The sequence below is a fragment of the Chenopodium album genome, chromosome 1, assembly GCF_948465745.1.
Source record: "Chenopodium album chromosome 1, dcCheAlbu1.1, whole genome shotgun sequence".
Classification (NCBI taxonomy): domain Eukaryota; kingdom Viridiplantae; phylum Streptophyta; class Magnoliopsida; order Caryophyllales; family Amaranthaceae; genus Chenopodium; species Chenopodium album.
In genome coordinates, this window is record NC_137834.1 from 9777716 (window position 1) to 9787472 (window position 9757).

At 36.7% G+C, this 9757-nt stretch overlaps 1 long non-coding RNA gene across 1 annotated transcript; it reads left to right on the forward strand.

Moving 5' to 3' along the window:
* The first annotated feature begins 3745 nt into the window (after positions 1-3745).
* On the forward strand, positions 3746-4993 carry LOC145559329 (uncharacterized). The gene is made up of 2 exons (XR_014092698.1): positions 3746-3938; positions 4547-4993. It is a non-coding gene; the product is annotated as an uncharacterized LOC145559329 (long non-coding RNA).
* Positions 4994-9757: the final 4764 nt, after the last annotated feature.

The following is a 9757-nucleotide window of genomic DNA, read 5'->3' on the forward strand; positions in this document are numbered from 1 at the left end:
CGATATTTAGGTGGTTTGGTTTCGTTCGGTTTCAGAGCCAAAGTGGTGCGGTGTGGTTTGCAAAATCAATTAACCGAAATAGGGTGGTTCGGTTTCGGTTTGGGCAAAAAACCAAACCGAAAACCGAACTTTCACCCCATTCGGCCTCGAATTTTTATTTTATTTTATTATTATTTTTTTTTTTTTATTTTATTTATTTATTTTTTTTTTTTGTAAAATCCAATTTAGCTAATTTTATTAGCAAATCTGGCTACTTTCCATACAGATTAAATGTATGTACTGATGTACTGCATGCCTTTAGTTGTTAATCAATGATATCAACTTATCACGATTAAGCACTTATATAGCAGTTCACGTCCAGCAGTAAGATTCAAATTTCAATTTTTATTTTATTTTATTATTTTTAATGAGATACACTTGGCCTTGGAGATAGACTTGAAACATCAACCCATGAAAATGCATGAAATGCTTAACAACTCTTAAAGATAAATTTTGCATTATTATCTTGTTGAGAGTTGTTAACTGCATCAAATTTATCGTAAGATGTCATATTGCAACTATAAATAAAAGACCATAGTGAATACCTATTTCTGCCATTGTACATCCAACTGTGAGCCAGAGAGAGGAGAAGTTGTCAATTTTAGTCGACAATATGGTAGAGCTGCTACTCATAAGGTCTTGAACTGACATCCGTCTTGGAGCCACGGAGGAGCACCACTAACTGACATCAATAGCATGGAGAAGTTGCTAGAGTCACGCCACACCACCTACCTGGATGTCATGGCGGAGCCACTAGAGTCACGCCATACCATCAACGACTTTGATGCCATAGAGTAGCTGCTAGAGTCACGCCATACCATGTTAAACTCAAGAAATATATGGAGAAAACGGCTTAACCTTTTTGTATTGATATTAACACATATATATACACAATACAAAATATAACCCAACTTGCCTAAAACTCCTAAATAGTACAAACTTTCCAACCAAACTCTAATACTCCCTCTCAAGTTGGAGCATGTGATCACGAAGGCCCAACTTGCGTAAGAGAAAACCAAACTGTTGACGTCCAAGAGCTTTGGTGCGAATATCTGACCTGTCGAAACATATGAGGTAGAAATATTACCGTTTATCAACTCATCACGAACAAAATGACTGTCTACCTCTATATGTTTCGTACGTTCATGAAACACTGGATTCTTAGCTATATGCAGGGCCGACTGATTATCACAAAACAACTGAATAGGCTTTGAATGCTTAACACCAAGAACAAACAACAACATTTTCAACCATTTCAACTCACGAGAAGTGAGAGCCATAGACCTGTATTCGGCTTCAGACGAGGATGTAGCAACAGTAGGCTGTTTCTTAGTCTTCCAAGAAATAGGGGAGCGACCTAAGAAAACAAAGTAATTTGACAAAGAACGCCAAGTCAATGGGCACGCCGCCCAATCACTATCACAAAACGCCGTCAAGCGTAAATCCATCGTAGGTCGCAACAAAATACCTTGTCCCGGACTACCCTTAAGATAGCGCAAGACATGAATGGCCGCATTCAAATGAGAAACATGTGGAACACTCAAGAATTGTGCCAAAACATGCACTGAATAACTTAACACTAGTCAAGTGACCGACAAATAGACCAACCGGCCAACCAAACGACGATATTGTTTCGGTTGAGCAAACGGTTCATCGGAAGCATGAGCAAGACGATGGTTTTGCTCCATCGGAGTGTCAATGGGTTTACAACCCAACATCCCCGCCTCAATCAAAATATCTAGAGTATACTTTCGTTGAGAAAGAAATATGCCCTCGGGACTCCAAGCAACCTCAATGCCTAAGAAATACTTAAGTAGACCCAAATCCTTCATATAGAGAAGCATTTGCACAAATAGGCTTTGAACCTAACAATAGCATCATGAGAGGAGCCTGCAATAATCAAGTCATCGACATATACAAGAACATGCAAAGAGACACTGCCTTGTACATAACTAAATAGGGAGTAATCAGCATATGAGTTTTTAAACCCAAAAGCTCGCAGAGCACCAGACAACTTTAAGAACCACTATCTCAGGGCTTGTTTCAAGCTATATAAAGACTTCTGCAACCTGCAAACTTTGCCAGGTGTCAGAGTACCGTACCCTGGAGGAAACTGCATATACACTTTTTCATCCAAATCACCATGAAGAAAAGCATTATGAACATCCATCTGATGTAACTCCCAATTTAAAGATACAGCAACAGCTAACAAAACAAGTATCATACCCATCTTTGCAACAAGAGCAAACGTCTCACTATAATCAACACCTTCAACCTGTCGGTTGCCATGAACAACTAAACGAGCCTTGAGACGTTCTACCTTCGTTTTGTCGGTGTACTTGATTTTGTACACCTAACCACTGCCAATAGCCCTCTTGCCGGGAAGAAGATCCTCAACTGTCCATGTGCCATTACGTTCTAAAGCGTCAATCTCATCGATCTTAGATCACCTTACGCCATCCGATATCTTTAACTGCCTCTTTGAATGAAGATGGTTCCTTTCCCTTAGTAATCGTCGCTAGAAAACACTTGTGTCTCATAGAAAAACGATTATATTCAACATGACAAGCTATAGGGAACGGTTTACCTGAGGAATGTGATTGAGGAGGGACGACAATTGATGTAGAGGGGTCCATATTTTCAGTAATGATAGTATGAATGACATAATTCCGATGCCATGAAGGAGTCCGTTTTTCAAGATGACCACGACCCAAATTAAGCGACGAACTCCCCCTCAAATATTCCGGATTAATTAAAATATTTTCATCAACTATTGCACGCTTAACAATACTAGTCGGTCGCTCAACACTACAAAAATTATCATGAGACGTCAAACCACCATCTAACGCCACCACCGGGTGCCGGTCAACACCTGGCGCACCGGTGGCTGGCTCGGTCGGGGCAGGCAGCCCAGCTTGCTGCTGGGGCTGGGTAGTAGCGCTCCCACCTTGTTGTTGCTGCTGGGCGCAAGGTCCGCAACTGGGTTGCGGCAGGGAGCCTTTTCCCGCGGCCTGGCTGCGGTTCCTACTGTTGGGGACAATTGCAGGGTGTGCTGGGCAGACTGGGCCGCAGCTGGGCTGCGGCTGAGCATGTTCTCCTGCGGCCTGGCTGTGGAGGAGGTTGCTTGGGGATTTGCGTCCCCCCCCCATTTGTTCATCATTCACCATAAACTCAACATTATCATCGTAATCCCACATCGGTGGGTTTGAAAAATATTTTTCTCATAGTATTTGTTGTTCATCCGGAAGAGACTCAAGATACGAAAACTTATCTTCAAAAAATTGAACATCACGACTAATGAAAAATTCATTAGTAACCAAGTCATACAAGCGCCAACCTTTCTTCCCATTGGGATAACCAACGAAGATACACTTCCGGGAACGAGCACTACCACAAAAATGGGAAAAAGAATCACACAATACACAACAGTCAAGTTGGATAGGCGATCTCTAGTATTTTATAGGTCGCCTAAGTAAGATGGGCGTTTTGTAAGTTAAAAGTTATAGAGCGCCTTCCCCACTTAACCGTTCTATATGATTTATTATTATTTTAATAAAAAGTGACTTTGTAATATAGAGCGCCTATCTTAGTTAGGCGCTCTATTTCTTTTAAAATAATAATAAAATTTTTTAAAAATAACAATTAAAAGAAACCGACAAGATCAAAAACCCTAGAACTTAAGTCCCTTTGATGAATCAAATTCGCCGCTACTATCTCATTCCCTTCAAATTTTTTTTTTCTTTCGCCTCCTTCTCCTCTCTTCCTCTTTAGATCCTCTCATCCTCTTTTAGAAATTTCAAACCGATGAACCGAATCGTGCACTCCAAATTAGCCAATGACGAAGTGATGAACAAGGAGCCTCGCATCCTCCTCCTTAGCCAGTAATGATGTGGTGGTAGGTAAGATCGATGTTTCTCTTTGTTATCATTGAATATCATTTTGGAAGATTTTTCTGTTTGAATGTTGTAGATGATGATTGTTCAAGTTGATTTAAGTTTCTGGGTACTAGATATTTGTGATACTTCGTGCTGAATTTGACTTTGATTATTTTTAATTATATGTTAAGTGTATGGTAGGGGTTGAATTTGAAAATTCAGTTTGATTTATGCTTTTGGTTTAGAGATCCTTGATTTGAATTTTCAGATAATTGTGAATTTATTATATGATGATTCATGATTGTTTGCATGCTTGTTATTGGTCGAATTGTGGGTAAAATTCAATTTAGAATGTTGGCATAATACTTAGATTCAATGAAATGATTGAATATTCTACTTTTGTAAAATATAATTGAAAAAATGAAAGAATAAAGAAGCATCTAAGGTAAAGTAGATTTCTGTTTATGCATTATATTCCTGGATCTTTTCTAACATAGAAAGATCAAGGCCTCAAGGGTTATATTCAGGTCGAAGCGAGAACATGATGAACTACATCAGGGAAATTAAATTGTTGTAATCAGTCTAGCTATATAATTTTACCTTCTAATCCTTGGATTGTTTGATCTGTGAAGAGGGGAGTAGCAATTTGTCTGGTTTAATTGTTTCAAATCGTTCCCCTGTCTTGATTGTTTTGTTTGGCAGGTTGGTTAATTTCTATTTCTTCATTTTTTATATTTAGTTTCTTTAATTGTTTTGTTTAAACATATATGAGTGACATTATGAATTGGGTTTACTTTGATTTCTTGTGGGAAATGCCTTAATTAAAATTGTATTAAGATCTATATTTGTTTGAAGTTGTATAAAATTTACTTTAAATTACATTGCAATTATAGTCTTATCATTTGTTGTTACATGTTTTTACAGATATTAGCATGGAAATTTGCTTGACAATAGCAAGCTTAACACAATCGGCTTAACGTAATTGTATTAGTTGTATTAGAGAATTTGTTATGTAAATTTCTTGTAAGAATTTGTAATGTAATTTAGTTATTGCAACTCAAATATTTGCTATTTTAATTTATACTATGTATTGCCCTATTGGTACAGGTGTTTTATTTATTGTGTACTCCATATTAATTATTATTATTATTATTATTATTATTATTATTATAATAATAATAATAATAATAATAATAATAATAATAATAATAATAATAATTTATTTTTTGATAGAAAAATTAAGAAAAGAGAGCGCCTATCTGTGATAGGCGCCCTCTTTTCATATAGTTATAGAGCGCCTTTTCTAAGATGACGGCTCTCTTTTCCTTGTTATTTATTCACTCTGTACCTTAAATATGAAGCGCCTATCTTAGATAGGCGTTCTGTATTGTGTTAGATATAGAACGCCTCAAAGAGGCGTTCTGTAGACTTTATAGGGCACCCCCTCAGAAGAACGCCTCTGAGGCGTTCTATATAACAAGTTTTAGGCGTTCTATATTCATGTTTTTGTAGTAGTGGAGAACCGAACTTGTCTCTAATCCGAGGACAATCAGCAGCATAAGCAAGACAACAAAAAGCCCGAATGCTATCATAAAACGGCACTTGACCAAACAAACACTCATGAGGGGTTTTCCCTCGAAGAACCGGAGTCGGGGTCTTGTTAATCAAATGAACGGCAGTCATAACACACTCACCCCAAAAATACTTAATCAACTTTTCATGAAATCGAAGAGCACGAGCCACATTGAGAATGTGACGATGTTTACGTTTAACTCTACCATTCTTCTGAGCCGTGTCAACACACGACGTTTGATGTAGAATGTCTTTCTTAGCAAAGAAAGACCCCAAACTGAGAAACTATTGGCCGTTGTCACTACGGACCACCTTCACCTGACGACCAAATTGAGTCTTAGCCATAGCACAAAACTCACGAATCAACTGTGAAGCTTCATATTTACCAACCATAAAAAATATCCAAGTAGCACGAGAAAAATCACCAACAATGGTTAGAAAATAACGAGCAACACTGCTAGAAACAATCTTATTTGGACCCCAAATATCACAATGAACCAAATCAAAAATACCAGATGCCCTACTCGTACTCAAAGGAAAAGAGTTGCGGGGTTGCTTCCCCATAAAACAAATATCACAATCAAACAAGCAACAAGAAGAACTATTATGACCATGAGAGTTTTGAGAAACTCCCGGAAGAGAACTAACCACTTGCATCGACGGATGACCAAGACGTTTGTGCCATTACAAACTTGCATATGAAATTACCACTTTGTTTGCCCGAGGATTCCGAGCATGAACCGAACGAAAAATATAGACCCCATCACAATGCTCCCCCGCTCCAATCATGTTCCTCAAACTGCGGTCCTGAATAATGCATAACTTGTAAGTGAACATAACAAACTAGGATTATTTTTCTAATAATTGAGACACAGACAACAAGCTGCATTTAAGAGCAGGAACATAAAGTACGCTATCAAGAATTAAATTATCAGACAGAATAACTCTCCCTTCTTTTGTATGTAGTGCTCTTCCCATTAGGCAAACCAACAGGAGACGAAATATCAGATAGATTCGTAAATAAGTCAATATTACCAGACATATGATTTGAAGCATCAGTATCGATGAGCCAATCAACAGAATTATAAGTGCGATTAGACGAAGAACTCGAGCGCTGAACGACAGCTAGAAGTTCTTTCCATTGCTCATCGGTGACAGTAGGAAAACTCCTACGATCTGCTTCAGTAATAGACTCAAATGCATGGTTACATTGAGCCCCCATTGATCAGAATACCAAACTAGCTCAATCAACAAACTAACTCAACGATTATGCAACCAGAAAACAATATAGATAAGCACAAATGCCGCCAAAATTTAACCAAATCGGCAACCACAACACCACCAAACTAGCTAAACTAACGAACTCAAACACGAGCTATGGAACCAAAAAACAATACGAGACAATTGGATGCACAATTACCACCAAATAGCACCACCAAAATCCACAAACCAAGACAACCCAAAATCCACAAACCAAATAGCACCACCAAAAAAAAATTGGCAGCAAATAGAATGAAGAGGCAAGCACCAACCTCAAGGACGAATTGCACCCAAACAAAAAACAACGAGGATGCCCCAGTTTCTCATGGTGAGAAACAAATTTTGTTTCTTATATGGCATTTTCGTAAATAAACCAACAACTTTATTCAGCTGAGGAGCCCACAATAATGAAAAAGTTGTTGATTTATTCACGAAAATGCCCCCATGAGAAACAAATTACCATGAGATACAGGGAATTTTCTAAAAACAACACGAAACAAGAACAAACCTCACAACACCAAATGACGTAGCACCACTACTCACGCACCAAATGCCGACGCAACAACAAAAGAGAAACGATATAGCAGCAGCAAAAACAGAGGTAACAAAGAGACAGCAAACCTGAACTCACGCAGCCACACTAGCAGCGCACACCCGCAACATCAACAACGATCAGCATCGCACAACACAAACACCAACCAAACTGACTAGCACGCACAGAACAGATGCGCACCAACAAGCCAACAACACACCACGCAACACAGGCGCAGCACAAACACGAGTTATGGACGCACCACACGCCACTAGTGCACAACACACACACGACAAAAACACGCACAACTACACCCTGGGCAGCAGCGCACCACACCAACTGCACAACACGCACAACCACACCAAACCATTCACAGCACCTCACTCGAAGCACCACAACTGAGTACGCACAAATATGCGTACAAACCATAATAAAAAAATCGGACTAAATTCAAAAAAATAATTAGAGTTTGTGACCCCTAATTACAATGAAACAAAATTTGTATGATTGATTTTTAAAAAATCAGAAAATTGAAGCCTAAATCTCACAAACAAATAATTAAATCGCGGAATGAAAACAAGAACGAACCAAGATCGAATTAAATCTCTAGAAATTAAAGAGGCCTAATACCATGTTAAACTCAAGAAATATTTGGAGAAAATGGCTTAACCTTTTTGTATTGATATTAACACATATATATACACAATACAAAACCCAACTTGCCTAAAACTCCTAAACAATACAAACTTTCCAAAAATACAATATTAACATAAATAACCAACCAAACTCTAATATACCACCTACGACTTTGATGCAATGAAGGAGATGCTAGAGCCCGCCACAGAATTCGTATCTTCGTCGATGCCTTGGCCATGATTTTTTTTTTTTTTTTGCAAGCTTATGATCTTCTATCGAGCCTCGCAACTCGAACCTCGGCACCTTGAGGTTGGCATCACATTATGAGCTTTGACATCGCAGAGCTATATTCTCGAGCCTCACAGTCAAACCTTATCTTGAAGTATTGGTGGTGGATACTTGAGCGTCGCAACATAACCTTGACATATTGAAGTCGTGGCGAGCCTCACATCAACACTCACTCCAGAGGCGAACCTAGGAAGGCACATGTGCTACCCCTGAAAAAAAAAGGTGGCGGTCTCTTTGATTCAGGCATAGCAAACCGGTGCTTTTATTGCTTTCAGCTTCAGAAGAGACCTGTTATGTATACAACAGTTCTCTTAGGGTCTCTTGTCGATTTTCCAACTTTAGCTAGAAGAGACCTAAAGTGTATACAATATGTCTCTTATGGTATCTTTTTATTTTTTCCTATTTTCTTTTTTGCTTCTACTTTATGATCTGAGTGCATAATAATTATATTAATTATGTATTCAAACTTTTTTTTAAGTCTCTCATTTAATCGCTTATGAAAAATCTTATAATTTTTAAATTGTAAAAAAAAATATATACTCATATTTTAATGATATAAAGCATAAAGTTTTTTTTTTTTTTTTTTGAATGAGTAACTTATTATTATTAAGAACTACTTTATCTGAAATTCTTCCCATTTTTTTTGCACGTACTTTTATTTGAATACATATGTGTAAGTAATTTATTTATAATTTAGTTATATATATATATGAGTACTAGTTAGAAATTCTGGATCCGCCACTAAATGCAAGTATAATTTTTCGAGTTAGGATGGAGGGGTTTTCAGATTATAGCTCTTATATTTAATCTAGCTTTTCAACTTCTTTAACAAGAAAATAAAAATGATTATAGTTCTCTAAATCAACATCTCCCAAAGTCTCACAAGCAAAAAATGATAAATGAACAATAATAGAAGTGTAAATCAAAACTTCATTTTTTTATTTTTTTTTTTAACAGTGGTCTCTTGAAATATGACTACCATAATTTTTAATGAGTATACAGTTCTGAATTGACATATTTTTTTTCCAAGTTATTAATTATATTACTTAATTAATGGTATTATTTAGTATTATATGTATATATCAACGTTTTTTTATTTATCAAATTTTTAGTTATATTTATGTAATTTTTATTCAGATTTTATAGTTTCTTAAAGAATATTTATTTTATGTTGAATTAAAATTTTCAAAATTTATATAAACATTGTAGATATTATAAGAGTAATTGTTGCCATTTTATAACGTGAAAAAAATGAACCAATCGTATTATATATCGTTAAAATCGTATAATAGTCATTTTTCAAACGATCGTTGTTTGCTATCAATATAATTACTAAGAGAAAGCACGAAGTAAAATACTACTGTTATTACGATACTGTTTTTTTTTTTATTAATTACGATACATCCAATTAGATCATCAATTACAGCAGATTTAGACCACTAGTCACTTATATTGTATTTGTACCCCATAATATATAAGTAATACCTTACAATTCAGCAATTGTTATTGTTACATGCTTATAATTAGCTTGAAACTCTGCCTACTGAACTATCAG